General features: G+C 33.2%; 1 long non-coding RNA gene and 1 other non-coding gene across 2 annotated transcripts in view; both read right to left on the bottom strand.

The window, feature by feature from the left end:
• LOC128280753 (uncharacterized) overlaps window positions 1-17,243 on the bottom strand; it is a 110,713-nt gene that overhangs the window by 68,283 nt on the left and 25,187 nt on the right. The window contains exon 2 of the long non-coding RNA XR_008270885.1: window positions 1,105-1,146. This is a non-coding gene — a long non-coding RNA (uncharacterized LOC128280753). The remainder of the gene's footprint in view (window positions 1-1,104; window positions 1,147-17,243) is intronic.
• Window positions 3,551-3,657, bottom strand: LOC128281198 (small nucleolar RNA R71). Its single transcript, XR_008271411.1, has one exon. It is a non-coding gene; the product is annotated as a small nucleolar RNA R71 (small nucleolar RNA).

The following is a 17,243-nucleotide window of genomic DNA, read 5'->3' as shown; positions in this document are numbered from 1 at the left end:
GTGTCCAGTTCACGTAAGAAAATCAAACTTTCGAGCAGGGGCCACTCCGAATTCCCTCACGACTCCAAGCCCACTATGGTTGGGGATTTCTGCGTGGATGATAATAAAAGGGGTGAGTTTGGGGAAACTCGGTGTGTAAGGAAAACCCATTCAAAGCCTAAGTCACTCAAGCCTATTGGGCCTAAGCCCATTCAGTAATGATGGTCTGGGCCGAGCCCTTTTCAGATTACAATAAACGGGCCTTAGCCCTTATTCGAGATAACAAGATGGCTCATAGGCCCATTTCAAAATACATGCAACATCAAGAAACATATGCAAGCCCATTTGGGTAATAGTGGTCTTGGGCGAGCCCTTTTTAGATTACAATAAACCGGAACTTAGCCCCTTATTCAGATAACAGTATGGCCCATAAGCCCATTTCAAAATACATGCAACATCAAGAAACATATGCAAGCCCATTTGGGGAGACTACTCAACCCACCAACCACTACACTCCACCCGTACCAGCCATACACTCTATGTGGGAATAGCTCAACCCACCCAAATTTAACACTCCACGATTGCGAATTTCATCGCTCGATTAACGATAATTGAGGCAAAGCCTCCAAGACGTGGACAAGCCACTTTCAAGACTTCCTCCGTCAATATCCCAAATCCATGTATCGATAATAACAACATGGCATGCATAAATAACAACAATCAAACATGCATTTAGGTCAATTTAACCCTAGCGGTATTTCGGTAATTTATCTACTAGGGGTAAAACTGTAAATTTTCCACTTTTAAAGGTATTTCAGTAAATTATCTATTTTAGGGTTTTTCATGCATATTCCTACTTTTCACGTACTAACAGAATCACGTATCGAGGGTTCTTACCGAATTGGGCCGTTAGCACATCATTCCAATTTTGGCCCATTAAGCCCAAAAATATCGAGGCACGTAAATCATGCACTTTGGTCCAAATTTTGCAGCTTACCAAAAACATTAATCGATTTACCTCACGAGCATTCACACACTCACAATTCTACAAAATACCGATTTTCAGCATTTCGACTTTTCGACTTTTGCTGATCCAGACTAAGAAAGAGGGTGTTAGTTACACACCTGTTTGCGACGATATGCTGACGAGATCCACACACGAACTGCCTACAATTTGATTACTAACACGTTAATCTAACTATTCAAATACGAACTACGTATTAACCCCTTACAATATTCGGCCAACCACACCTACATATCATAGTAAGCTTATAAGAAAACAATAAGCAACTCATTAACAAATTTTTGTCAATGTTTACCACATAATCATAATTTCACTGCAAGCTGTCTTCCTGAGCAACAGTCACTACATTATTTATAACTGGAGCTACGAAACTCCAAATCAAGTGCTGTTAATTTTCCCTGAAAATAAACTCATATATCTTCTATCCATAAAATTTTCAGAATTTTTGGTTTGGCCAATCAATACTAGATTTTTCTTAAAGTTTCCCATGTTTCACTGTTTGACTAATCTGACCACTCTTCATTACGAATCAAATTTCTCATTGTACAGAATTCAAAATATGTTCTCATTTATTTCATTTGAAACTAGACTCAACAAGCTTTAATTACATAATTTATTCAGCTTCTCATTCATCTCCCACAGTTTATGGTGATTTTCCAAAGTCACGTTACTGCTGCTGTCCCAAGCAGATTTATTACCAAATTCACTCTTTCACACATAACTTGCATGCATGTTATTTAAACATGTATATCACCAATCAATCATCACATATCTATGATTTTACTTAAGTATAATCTCCATTTCATCATTTTAAAGTACAACATGTTAGCTGATTTTTCCCTTTAGCATCTAAGGCACATGCATGCTCATTTGTTTGGCTCAACTTCACCTATCTTCCATTTTTCATCAAAAGAACATGAAACAACAACCATTTCCTTCGTTTTAATTCATGACTAAATGCTCACAACACAACTAAAAACCAAAATATGCTTCAAGAGTTAAGGTAGAATCAAGAAGAACTCATGAACATCAAGATAGAAGTAAACTACCATGAACTTACCTTCAATTTTCTTCCCCATGTGACCGAACATTCAAGAGCTTTCTCCTCTCCTTTCTCTTCTCTAACTTTAGGCTATGATGAACAAAGATGGACAAAACTTTGTTCTTTTCACCCCTTTTTCTTTTAATAAAATTTCATATTTCATCCATTTAATTCTTTAATACAAAAGACATGAAATGCCCATCATGGAACATTTACCTAAACCATTATCATGGAACATTTACCTAACCCATTATCATGGAATATTTACCTAATCCATTATCATGGAACATTTACCTAACCCATTATCAATTTGTACCATGAATTATGGATATCAAGTGCTCATATTGTCTACAACAACATGATGGCTGACCACTTCATGTAAAATGGGAGGTTTGTCATACAAATCCTCCTATTTTGCACTCCTATTTATTTGGCCACTTCAATTTAGCTTATAGCATTTTCAAACATTTTCACATAGGTTCTATTTCATAATTTCACCCCTTTTTTCTTATGGAACAAAAATTAACTAAAATTGTCGGGTTCTATCTTAAGCTTGGCTTTCTAGAGGCCCACTAACATAATTAAACTTATGCCAACATTCACAGAATTCCTGAAAATTGGGGCGTTACATCATTTTATTTCACTCATTTGCATTTAGGTTAGTTTGCATTTAGTTAATTTATTTAATTTTAACATTCATCACCTTAAAATATTGTGTTTTATTAACCAACTTGTAAATTCTTAATTTTACAATTATTGATTAACAGATACAGTCTCTGTGGAGACGATAACTCTTTAACTTACTTATTACTTGATAACGACTATGTACACTTGCACATTCTGTTGGAACCATGTTTTTGGCGCCGTTGCCAGGGACTGTTAATTTAATAATTGATAGTGATATTATTTCTTGCATTTTGGTTTTTTATTTTTATTTAATTAATTTTTTAATTATTTTTTCAAGGGTTTATGAGCATAGATCGAATTATCGATTTACTCCTTGTAGACCCTGAAATCAAGTGAGCATTTATACAAAAGAGACGAGAAAGACTAACCTAGATACAAGCCGTAGAAATGGACCTTGAAAATCAAAACGAAGTTTAAGGAAATGGAGCTGCTAATGCTCGCAATTCAATCCTTATTGTTGATGATAAAGATAGAGCTATAAGGCAGTACGTTGTGCCACTTTTTAATGAGTTAAATCCGACAATTAGGAGACAGTTTGAATTAAAGCCTGTAATGTTCCAGATGCTTCAAACAGTGGGCCAGTTTAGTGGATTACCCACAGAAGATCCATACCTTCACCTTCAACTGTTCATGGAGGAAAGTGATTCTTTCAAGATAGCCGGTGTAACCAAGACGTATTACGATTGAAGTTGTTTCTATACTCGTTGCAAGATAGAGCATGGGCATGACTTAATTCTTTGCCACTAAGCTCAATTTCTACTTGGCTAGAATTAGCTGACGCTTTCTGGTAAAATATTTCCCACCTAGAAAAAACGCTAAGTTACGGAATGAGATCCCTACTTTTTAGCAAATGGATGAAAAATTCTTATATGAGGCATGGGAAATATTCAAAATGTTACAATGTAAGTGCCCTCACCACAGGATTCCGCATTGTATTCAATTAGAGAAATTTTATAATGGTCTCAACGTACACACTAGGATGGTGGTAGATGCTTCTGCATATGGTGCTCTCCATTCTAAGTATTATAATGAGGCTTACGAAATCGTCGAGAGAATAGCCAGTAACAATTACCAGTAGTTGACAAATCGAGCAACTGCAGGAAGATGAGTAGTAAGAGTGCATGAAGTGGATGCTCTCACTTCACTTGCAGCTCAAGTATCTACTAGTTCTTCAATGCTTAAATTTTTTTCACTAACGGTTTAAACAATGTTACAACTCAGCCACCGAGTTAATTTGACATTATTTTCTATATACTGTGGGGACGGATATTGGTTTAAAAATTGTCCTTCAAATCCCAAGTTTGTTTATTTTTTTTTGAAATTCAAGTTTGTTTATTATGTAGGGAATCAAAACCAGAATAGAAGTGGACAAGAATGACAGTCTAACTTCTATAACCCTTTTATGGCGAAACCGTCCAAACTTTTCGTAGAGTAACCAAGGAGCTAGATTGAACAACAACTACATGCAACATAGATCAAATCAACCTCTTAGGTTCAATCAACAAGTTCAGAAACCACCTCAAGCTGAACCGTCCAACAATTTGGAGAATTTTTTAAAGACGTACATAGCTAAGAATTACGCCTTAATCTAGAGTTAAGCAGCAACACTGAAAAATTTGGAAAACTAAGTAGGTTAGTTAGCTAAGGAGCTTTGCAATAGACCACAAGGAGCCTTTCCAAGTGACATGAAAAATCCAAGGAGTGTGGGTAAGGAACATTGCAAGGAGTTGCTTTACAAAATGAAAGGACTTTGGAACCTAAAGAAGTTGAGGTTGAAGATGAAACTGTCGAGTAAGAAAATCAACCGACATTTTGTAACATCCCAAAATTTAGCTTAATGAGAATGTAGAATTGCATAAAAAATAATGAGTTAGCTAAGTAGTTATTTGTTAAATGTGAAAGCATGAAAGTTAATTTGAGGTCCCAAGTTCAAATCCCTTCTATTGCAAAATAATTAAATTTTGCAAAAATCCATTGATTTTAATATATGTGCCGTCCATACCCTTGTAACCTAGGTATAAATGTTAATTTTATACAAAATAATAAGAATTTATTCCTTTTTCTCTCATCCTAGCCGTCCCTCCCCTCTCATCTCTTCCTTGATCTTCAAATTTTCTTTCTTCCTCTATTATTGCCGTCACCCATAACACCTAGTTTTATCATCTTTTTTCTTTTATTTTTGCCACAAGATTTTGCATCATCTCCTCCATCATATTTCTTCCATGATGAAATCTTGAGTCTCCAATATTGATTCCTAACGTTGCGAAGAAGTTCCATTATCGTCTATAACATCTAGCTTGTGTAAGATCTCTTTCTCTCTTGTTTTCTTGTTAAATATTGTTAAATAAAAAGCTAAATTTTTAGATCTAGAATTTGGGGGATTTTTAAAAATTTAATGGAATTTTTTCATACTTTTAATCAATTCCTAAATTGGTTTTAGATCAGCCGCAAAATTGGCCACTGAGGATGGTGGTGTGCGCACTTATGGGCAAGAAAGGGGGCTGTTTTTTTTTTTTTAATTCTTTCCCATCTTTTTCCATAGTTATTATGGGTTCTTGAGCCCCTTCTAATAAGCCTTGAGAAAAATTTTAATTATAAAAAATCGTTATTGACCAATCAGCAAATTGGATATGATAATTCGAGAAGTGTAAGTGTGGGTAATTATAAACTAGTTAGTTGTTTTGATATAGACTTTGGGAAAATGTTATGGATTGATTAAATGTAGTATTTTAATCAAGATTAGATACTGGTTTTATAGTATTTAAATGTTTTAGGTGCTGACCCAAATGCTCTAAATCAATAGTAAAGCCAAAAGTTGTTCGTGCGTATGATTTGCATAAAAACAGTGTGAGAAATCTATCTAGTTTGGATTTGAAAAATAGTTGTAATTGTGACGATTGGATTGAAACCATAAGTGGGTGTTTAGAGGATTTATAAGAGGTGTAATTATTGAGTTATATATTGATTTCTTTTAATTTAATTAATTTAGGTATGCTTGAAAGTTTATTAAAGAAACCACAAGATTCGCTAGTGTGCTGCAAAAGAGCGTAAATAAGGTGTGGGACCTAAACTCCATAACTTGTTTGATAATAATAAATATTATGATTAAATTGATGGTTTAGCTTTCTAATTGGTCTTGACTTAATAGCTAAGAAATTAAATTTGTAAGTGGCCGAATCAGGTACATTACGAGCCTTAATTATTTGGCATGGTGGCATTGTTGCTAGATTGATTGAATGATTGACATTTCCATGAATGTTTGGTTAATTTAATGTATGATTGGTGGTAGGTATGACATGTTTATGAATGAAAATAAGGCTTATGCATGATGTATTCGTACAAGTGAATTGCTATGATATGTTTGAAAGACTGCTATCCATGCACACAGAAAAAAAATAAAAGTACATGAAATTGTGTTTTGGGAATAATATCGTCTTTATGGTAGTTTTAAAGTTGGATTATTGATTCCATATTCTGAAAGTATTGTGATAATTGAGGGCATGTATCGAGAATGCCAACTAAATGTGAAAAATATTGATTAATGGCTATGTATAAGATAATATGACATATTGCATGTGCATGGGGTGAGATTATGTGGATGACGGAGGAGTTCCATAGAGTTCTTGTGGAATATTAAGTTCACATTTATATGTAGTCAATGAACTACACCTAGAGTACTGAGGGGATTGGCGATTTTATCGCATTATTTGATATTGGAGATTTTATCGCATTATATGTTATACAACAGATTTTCTGCATTTATGTTATATGGTGGTTTCTACCACATTGAGCTTTCCTCGCATATATTGGAGTTCAACAAATGGGTTCTAGGGAACTCATGGTGTGTAGTGGATGGTTTGGTTAGGAATTCATATTACATTATGTTATGATCATGTTACATAAGGATGTTATTATGGATATTGAATATGTTATTTGGTTCTATGAGAAAATGCTTGAATGTATGTGATATGCTTGATTGTTTAGACTCACACTGAGCTTTTTAAGCTCACTCCATTACTTCAACTTCTCAGGTAATGAACGAACTTAGGATTGAATTGGCATGTGGATGTAGGACGTGCTTTAGACTTGAAACAACATTGTGATTTTATTTACTTAGTTTTCTATTCTATTATTATTCGATTTTTAGACTGTAAAATTATTTAAAATTATGGTTTTGGACTGCTTTCTTTTTCATGATTTTCATTCTTAGATGGATTTTTGGATTTATATATATAGAAATTGAACTATGCATGTAATTTGGCTAAGTTAATAATTGGGATAGTATGGTATATTTTCTGCTGTAACCAAGATAAACAAAATATTTTTCAAAGGCAATGATGTCTATTGAGTTTTTCGAAAACCACACCTAATTCACTATCTTGGCTTAATAATGGTTGGATTAGTTAAATGAATGGTTTCCAAAATTAGTGAAGGCAACTGCGATTTTATAAAAAGAGAGTGTTTTTGAGGTTTCAACTATCGATATAGTAGGTTCGACGATTAGGTGACTGATATGACTTTCACGATTCGGTCATAATGTCTAGGCTGGGTTTGGGAGGTTACACAGTTGAAATTCTTACATCTGATTCTACAAATTCGGAGGAGGTAAAATCTAAACTTGTCAACTCTGGTAATCTAACATCTATCTCAGATGCAGAGATGTTACCACGAAAAAGCTATCTAGTCTAAACCAAAGTTCCACAACCTCCATATCCTCAAAGACTCCAGTAACATAAGCAACAACAGGGTACTCAATTTAGGATAATTTTGGATGTATTGAAATAGATACGTATCAACATTTAGTTGGTGGAAGCTTTGGAGCAAATTCTGAACTATGCGAAAGTTATGAAGGAATTTTTGTCCAAGAAGAGTAGGTTTGGGGAATTTGAAATTGTTGCCCTAACTACAGAATGTAGCTTATTTTTTCAGAATAAGTTGCCTCCTAAGTTGAAGGATCCAGGAAGTTTCATCATACCTTATAATATTTGAGAATCCTATTATGGCAAGACTTTGTGTAATGACCCAAAAATTCACGGGCATCAGAAAAGTATAGTATCGGGCCTCTGTCTTAGTAAACAGAGTTCGTCAATAATTATTAGGAATATTTGTGAGTCTAGTAGTGTGTTTAATTAGGCTTTAATTAAGTGAAATTAGCTCAATTTAGAGAAAATAGTAAAAAAGGACTAAATTGAATAAGGGGTAAAAGTTGAATTATAGATTAATAGAAAATAAAAAGGATTACATTGGCAATTAAGCCATTAACAAGAAATGAGGCGGCATATATGTAATAAAAATCTAAGATTTTTATGTTATATTTTAATTATATAATTAATTATTTAGATATAAATTATGTTAAGTTAATTTAAAATAATTATACTACAAGATTTTTATATGATAAATAAATTGAAATTATGACAAGTGGATGGTGATGATAATGTACAAATGTAAAATACAGATGTTTACATTTGTAATACATATATTGTTATTAAATAGATATTTATTATTATAATTATTAATTATTATTGTTTATATTATTATTATTATTATTATTATTATTATTATAATTATTATAATTATTATAATTATTATAATTATTATATTATGGAATAAATTAAGAAAAGATATATGTAGGTGTAAAAATCATACATGTCTCATGCATATATTTATACACTTGTAAAATAAATATATAATTACTTAAAATTTAAGTACAAAGATATTTATAATTATTAATTAAATAAATATAAAATAAATAAATCAAATGGTGCCAAATGTAGGGTGATAAAGTTGTACAAATGTAGTAAAATATGTATATACACTTGTATTATAATTAAAAGATATTTATTAATTAAATAATTATTATAAATTATATTATTATAATATAAAGTAAAGAAATAAAAACAAAACAAAAGAAACAGAAAGGAGAAAGAAGCAGAGAGCATTTCGAAACAGAGCAGGGAAAAGGAGAAAAAGAAAAATAAAAGGAAAAACTAGGGTTTGAAGGTTTTAAGCTTTAATTGGTAAGTCAGTTAAGTCTTTTTTACTTAAATTTGATGTTTTAGAAGCTTTAGAATAAAGTTTTGTTGAAATTAAGTTGAGCTTTTGGAGGTTTTTAGGTTTTTGTACATAGTTCATGTTGAACAAAATAATGAATTAAGGGTTTAATTGAATGAATTTCAAGATAGAATTGAAAAAAGGGATTGAATTGTAAAGTAAGTTATAAGTTTTACATAGTAGGGATTAAATTGAAAGAAGTTTAAAATTAAGGTTTTAATATGAACATTGAAAATTTAAGTTGAATATGGCAAAATATTAAGTAGAAATGAAAAGTGAATTGAGTTAGAAAAGTAAATGAGTTAATTAGGATTAAATTGGAATTAATGTATAAATTGAAAATAAATTCAATTAATAATTGTAAATTAGTGCTGTAATTAATAGTGTAAATTATTGTTTTCGTAGCTAACAAGGAATTCGAGGCATCGGCTCACAAAGGAAAGGAGAAAGCTATCGAGGACTAAAAAGAGAAATTCACGGTTTGTATTACTATAGTTCAAACTACTATTTATTAAATGTTAAATTTAAATTTATGTGTATGTAAGTAAAATTATAAGGTAAGTACCAATATTAAATTGAATGAAATTGAGATGAAGTATGATTATGTATATGAATATTTGATAGTATATTGTTGGAAAGTGGAAAATTGTATCGAATTGAATTGTACATTGAAAGTAAAATTGAAATTAAGAAATGATTTGAACACCTTATTAACTAGTCGGGTTGAGTCGGATATAGTTGGCATGCCATAGGATTGGAAGAGTACGAGAATTTATCAGCTTTGTCATCAGGCACTATATGTGTCGTATTAGGCACCACGTGTGTCGTTTCAGACATTTTATGTGTCGTATACTGCTTATGATATATTGATCAGGTACTGAGTACCGTTTTAGGCACAATGTACCGTACTGGTGTGTTTAGGTTGAAATCTGCGTATCCGCCAAAGTTTGGGTTTGTTAATAGGGTGAACAACTAAAATGAGAAATTTAAAATAAATTGATTGATTATACTATTGAAAATATTGAAGGAAATGAGAAAGTTGAATTGTGGATTGAAATTGAGATTAGAAATGAAAGGCATGAACTAAATGTTCATGTAGTAATTGAAATTGAGGCATATGATATGTGAATGAAATTGAAGAATAGCTAAAAAAAACAAAATTCTATTGTTGTTGTTAATAAATGAAATTTTAAGAATGAATTGATATTTGAGAAATTTAATCGTTACATGCTTGATTATTATATTCTACTATTTTTACTATAATTTGAATTATGGTAATACCACTGAGTATTAAAATACTCAGCGTATAGTTGTTTCCGTGCGCAGGTCGATAGGAGTCTAGAGTTCCGGTCCAGCATCTAGAATGATCCCAACTCCAGCATCAAACTTTGGTGATGTATTCTTCTTTTGGTAAAAGTGGCATGTACATAGGTGTTGTAATGGTCACTTTAAAATGTTTTATGATTTTAGTTGAAATAAATGATATTTGGTGTTTTGGTACTAAGTTAAATAAAATGGTTTGACAAATTTGGTAAGTTTGGTATTACACTTCGAAAGAAAAATGAATAAAGCTAGTTAGTAAAATTTGAATGATATTATGAATGTTTATTTAATTAAAATATTAAATTAATGTTTTAGGTATAATTTAGGTGTATTTAAAGCTGAATTGGACTGGTTGTGATTTTTGTTTGGATTGGTTTCAATTTGAAATTTGCAGGGATGGTTAGATATTTATAAAGGGGTTATATTGAGTTCACAAAAAAAAATTCCGAAATACCCAAACAAGTTCTGATTTGATTCTAACGTGTGAATTGGACTTCGAGGGTCCGTTATAGGGACTTTATGATTAAATCAAGATATGTATGTCATTTATTTGAATTAATTGTAAACTGTCTGATATGTTCTGTAATGCTTCGTATCCCTGTTTGCTAAGGGGTGTTACAGTTATTGGTATCAGAGCTATTAGGTTTAGTCAACTCTCGGACTAAATCAAGCTCTGAAACTGAGTCTAGATGTACATGTCACTGTCGAGTCAAAATTGAGTCGGGATTTGGATGCTGACCTATTTGTTTGTTTTTGTTTTATAGGTTAAAGCTGTCTGATGAAAGAATAAATGATATTGGTGAAGAAATGTATACTGGAGACGAAAAGTCGTATGGATTAGATGAAACGAAGTCAATTACACCTAGCATAAATCCAGTAAGAAATCCATCTCCTAGAGTTGATAGAAGAAATGATAGAGATGATTCTAATATATTACGAGTAATTGCCGATGCATTACAAAGAGTAGCGAGAACTGCTCCTACTACGACTTCAATACCAACTTAGAGACAGGCCCCGATAAAAGAATTGAGAAAATATGGTGCTACTGAATTTTTGGGTCTAAAAGGAGTCGATCCATCTGTAGCTGAAAATTGGATGCAGTCGACTAAGGCTTAGTTTGGATGGGCGGCGTGTTTACCTCCGGTGAGGTTAAAAACAGCGGTGGCTGTGAGATTAGTTACTATAGCGGTGAGATTGGATACTGTAGCGGTGAGATTAGAAACAATGGTGGAGTATGTGTTTGGATTCAAACGCAGCTGTAGCGGTGAGGTGAAAATAAAAAATGATTATTAAGGACATCAGATTAAAATTGACATATAATAGAATTTTTAAATTATTGTACTTATATAAAATTATAAAATATGTGAATTTATAAATTCATTTAATAAAATATTAAAATTTATCTTCCAATATTTTATTATAAATATTTTAATGAATTATATAATCAATTTAAATTATTTATTAGATAAAATGATAATTATTTTTAATTTTTTATAGTTAAATATTCTTTTATAACAATGATAAAAATTATTTTCGCAAATAGCAACATTATACTTGGATCAAATTTTGAAGTATCTAAACGAATGATTTTTAATTAAAAAAAAATAGTAACATAAGACATAACAAGTTTCATTATTACTAGAAATTAGGCTATGATACAAAATTGTTTTTACAAATATTGATTCATTAAACTATTTGCAATGGTTTCCCTTAACATTGCAATTTCAAGGTCACTTTCTGTGACAGCCCTAAAGTGACCCTAGTCGGAAAGCGGTTTCGGGACCGCTAAACCGAGTCACCAAATTATTTGGATGTGATATTTATGGTCTAAAATATGTGAATATGAATGTGCAAAAAAAATTTTAAGCTTCGATTTAGTTAATTACATGTGAATGGAGTACATAGGACTTATGTGAGAAAATTTAGAAATGTGCTAGGCAAATGTAAAATGGCCTATCAATACATGTGGGAAAGTGTTTGTCCTTGCATGTCAAATTAGCCAAATTGAAGCATAGTGGCCAGCCATGCTATGGGTGGAAACATGTCACAAACATGTTGGGTTAGTGATGTATGTAAGGAAGAATTAAATAATGAAAGGGAGGAGTGATGAAAAAAAAATGGTCTCATCCATGCCCCCCTTTTGCCGTGAATGGAAGAAAGAAAACAAAGAAAAAAATGTTTTGTTCATCCTTGAACATCCTTGGCCAAATAGAGGAAAGAAAGGAAGGGGAGGAGCTTGAGAAAATCGGCTATGGTGATTTGCTAGACAAAGGTATGTGTGATGTTGTCCATGAGATGCATGCATGTTTTAGTTGGTAGCTTGAGTTCTACCTAGCCCATGGTCTAAATCTTGCTAGGTCATGGAAATGACACTCGCCATGGATGCATCATTCTTGCTTGGTGTTGATGTCATTTACATGCTAAAAATGAAGCTTTGTAATGATGCATGTGATGGTGGATTGATGTTTTAAGGTTTAATAGAGTTTAAGCTAGTAAATACTTAATTTTTGGTATTTATATGAGAAAGAGATGAACTTGAAATTTTGAATTTACATGAATAAATCTTTTGGTTTGTCTTAGTATTAAATTGAAGGGAATGCCATAGGTGCTTGAATGTACTAACTAGATATTGTTGTATATACATCTCTCAATGGGTTCGGCTTTGTGCATGAATTTGGGGGATTAAACCTTGAATGATGTTATGTATAAGTTTCGACTATGAATCTTTGTGTTTAATTTCTTTATGTGTTGATGCTCAAATTGAAAAAGGGATGTTAGTTATGTTATAACATTTGTTTAATAAGGAAAGGACATGAGCTTAAAGCTTGAGTAGCATTCGGTATTAGAGTAAGTTAAAATTTGTTAGAAAATAACTCCCAAGTTAGTGAATCACGAGTTAAGAAAGGGATTTGGGTTGAATATATATATATGTATTCGACAATGGGATAAAATGTGTATTAAGGTAAGTTTCAAGGTGATTAATCGGCTATGAAATTAGCTAAATTGAATAGGTATGTTTAATGATATGCTTAGTATAATGTATGATCTTATAACTCGGTTTGGTACTGAGATAAAGGTTAGATGTATGATTGGATTTTGGTATGTGTTAAACTGGTCAATCAAAGATTAAATGATATGTGAGTGCCAAATGTGATTGTTAAGTGACTAATATTAGTTAAGTACTTAAGCAAATCTATTGTTTTACTTAAGCTTAAGAGCAAAGAGGATCGAAGTCGGATGGGGGAAAAGAGAAAGTAAACGAATAGCCGTGGACATCTAATCGTCGACCACATCCGAGGTAAGTTTTAAGCGATTAATCGTTGAGTAAATTCACTCATAATAGGACATAATGAGTTGATTTGATAAGATATGATGTGGCTATGATATGTCTTAAGCCCAAATGGTAAGTTCATAAGTGTTTGGACTTGGAAAGTTAAGAGCAAATTGTAATAAATTGCTTGGACAGCAGCAGTAATGTGATTTTAGAAAATCACTATAAATTGTTGGTGTGGAATTATAGGCTGAATAAAACATGTAATCAAAGCTTAGTTGGTCTAGTTTCTTATAAAAGAGACCGTGGAAGCAAAGAAAATTCCTATGAAGAGATATCTAAAGTTGTGCGGGACAGTGTAGGAATGACTCCGAAATCCCTGTTCTGTTTTGGAAAATCATTATAATTTGTAGAAAAATGGTTATGAGATAAGATTTATATGCTTAGACTCCTTAATGAGTCTAGTTTCAAATGAAATCAAGTAGAACATACTTTGAATTCTGTACAATGAGAATTTTGATTTGTAGTGAAGACTGGTCAGGTTCGTCAAACAGTGAAACAGGGGAAACTTTAAGAAAAATCTGGTATTAATTGGCCAAACCAAAAATTCTGAAAATTTCATGGATGGAATATATGTGAGCCTATATTCTGAGAAAATTAACGGCAAGTGATTTGGAGTCTTGTAGCTCCAGGTATAAATAATTTAGTGACCATTGCTCAGGAAAACAGCTCGTAGCGAATATGTGATTTTGTTGTGATTTTGTTTTAGTTGCTCATAAGCTATTGATTGATCCCATATTGAATTCTAAAGTGTGATAGTGTAAAATGATACATGAGTGTTAGATGGATCTCTGATATCAAGATTCGTGAAAATGTATATATATGTGATGAGGCCTAATGGTCGATGTGATGAATGTGAAAATGTATGTATATGTGATAAGGCCTAATGGTCGATGTGATGAATGTGAAAATGTATGTATATGTGATAAGGCCTAATGGCCGATGTGATGAATGTGAAAATGTATATATATGTGATGAGGCCTAATGGTCGATGCGATGAATGCTGAAAATGTATGTATATGTGATAAGGCCTAATGGCCGATGTGATGAATGCGAAAATGTATATATATGTGATGAGGCCTAATGGCCGATGCGATGAATGCGAAAATGTATGTATATGTGATAAGGCCTAATGGCCGATGTGGTGAATGCGAAAGTATATGTATATGTGATAAGGCCTAATGGCCGATGTGGTGAATGCGAAAGTATAATTAGGCCGATGTGGTGAATGCGAAAGTATATGTATATGTGATAAGGCCTAATGGCCGATGTGGTGAATGCGAAAGTATATGTATATGTGATGAGGCCTAATGGCCGATGTGGTGAATCTTGAAAGTATATGTATATGTGATGAGGCCTAATGGCGATGTGGTGAATGTGAAAGTGTATGTATATGTGATAAGGCCTAATGGCCGATGTGATGAATGTGAAAGTGTATATATATATGTGGTAAAGCCGAATGGCTAATGTGAATGTTGTAACATGTGATTAAGTGTACATGAAACTTGGAAATATGTTCCGGGTGAGACCCGATGACTACGTGTGGAGATTATGTCCGGGTACGACCCGATGACTACGTGTGGAGATTATGTCCGGGTAAGACTTCGTAATAAGAATTGCTTGTAAATATACGCAATGCGAAAGGTTAAACAGGTATGTACTCCAAGTTTACATGTGAGCTTAATTTAAACTAAACCATAAGGTAGTTATGTGATGTATACGAGAGAAATCTATGAGGCTACTCCCATGATTATGATGAGATGTGCATATTCGGAAAAAGGGATGGTATGCCCGAAGGAAGAGTGAAATAAAAATACGAACAACTATGTGATAATTTGATTGTTATCTGTTGACACTGCTTAAAACTTACTAAGCATTGTAATGCTTACTCGCTTACTCTGTTTCCTCCGCCTTATAGGTCTCATTGCGGCTTACGTGCTCGGGATCGTCAAGAACTAGTCACACTATCGCTATCCACTGTTTGGTACTGCTACGTTTTGGAATATCTTATGGCATGTATAGAATAGACTAGTAGTGAGAGGATATCATGGTTAATGTATAGGACTACCCTTTGCTGTTTTTCAAGTACGTTTTGTGATGTATGTATGTACGACCATGCGAAAATGGCTCGTAAAAGTGGAGTATGGCATTAGACCATTTGTGTTTATGTATATATGTATGGTTTCATGATGTGACTACGGACTGAATGGAAGTGTTGGGCAAATGATTAGCCATTGGAATGGCTAAATATGATTATATGTGGACCTATGTATGACAAAACTCTAGTTGGTCCATGGAAACTAAGAGATAGGTAAAGTTTACCTTGAAAACAGATGCTGGCAGCAGCAGTGGTGTGGATTTGAAAATCATTAAAATTTGTAGGAATGGAATTAAATAGTGAATAAATTATGTAAATAAACCTTGATGAATCTACTTTCATATGGAAGAAACTAAACGGTCATATGAGTTGTATGTTAAGAGATATTAAAGTTCTCGTGAAACAGGGCCAGAACGGTTTCTGGATCCCTGTTCCAACTTTGGAAATTCATTGTAAATTAACCAGAGATAATTAGGAGTCATGCCATACATGTATAGATTCCTCTCTGAGTCTAGTTTCTATAGAAACAAACGGCATCAGTATTGAAGCCCTTTACAGGGAGATATCCAATTCGTAACACACGAAGGTCAGTGTAGTCGATCCCTGCAACAGGGGAGACTTTAACTAATAAACTGTACTAATTGACTTGACCAAAAATTCTATAAAAAAATCTGTAGATGGACATATGAGTCTAGTTTCAGGGAAAAATTACGAATCTGATTTTCGAGTTGTGGAACTCAAGTTATGATTTTAAGGTGACAGTGACGCAGTTAGCCAGTCGTCTGAAAAATTTTTAATTGACTGCGAGAGTAAATGAATTAGTCGGTTATCACCTCGTGTTCGACTCGTAACGGTCTCGGGTTCGGGTGTTACAAATTTATTGGTATCAGAGCTACGGTTTAGTCGATTCTAGGACTAACGTGCACGTGTGAGTCTATTTATACATGCCATAAAGTGATAAAATGATAGTGTGATGATTTTGACTAGTAAAAGGTGGTTGTTGCATTGTAATGAATCTTGATCCCGATCGAGTCAGTAGCAAGCTTCGACTATGAGAATTTGCGATATAACTTCACTTAGATATGCCTAAACTATTAAGTTGATCAGTGCGTATCATGTACTCGTATTTGAATTTCGATTCGGATTGAATTAAGGGTATATGTGATTTTTGTATGTGGCTATGGAGTGGAAGTTGAATGGTCGATAAGCATGTTGTGTTTGTAATCAAGTAATGTAAATGATATACTAATGTGTATTGCTATATGTGTATGTGTACATGAGAATTGAGAATGAAATATGGATGTGACGTGATTATTGATATATGTGTACGTGAGCATTTGAATGATACCCGGCTAAGTCCCGAAGGCATTTATGCTAGTGAATATATCCGGCTAAGACCAAAGGTATTTGTGTGAGTTGTTATACCCGGTTAAGACCAAGGCAATTGTGCTTGTGGTTTTATCCGCTAAGTTCAAGAGCATCCGTGCTAGTGATGTATCCGGACTAAGTTCAAGAGCATTCGCTAGTGATGTATCCGGACTAAGTTCCGAGGAGCATTCGTGCTAGTGATGTATCCGGACTAAGTTCAAGAGCATTCGTGCTAGTGATGCATCCGGCTAGGTCCCAAGAGCAATCATGCTTGGTGACGTGTATTCGCCTTCGTGCCTAGTAGGCTTCGTGCCGGTAAATTGAGCAAAGTTTAAGTGTT

This window comes from Gossypium arboreum, chromosome 9 (genome assembly GCF_025698485.1).
Source record: "Gossypium arboreum isolate Shixiya-1 chromosome 9, ASM2569848v2, whole genome shotgun sequence".
NCBI classification, from domain to species: domain Eukaryota; kingdom Viridiplantae; phylum Streptophyta; class Magnoliopsida; order Malvales; family Malvaceae; genus Gossypium; species Gossypium arboreum.
Note: the sequence above shows the minus strand (reverse complement) of the source record. Positions and strands in the feature narration are given on the sequence as shown.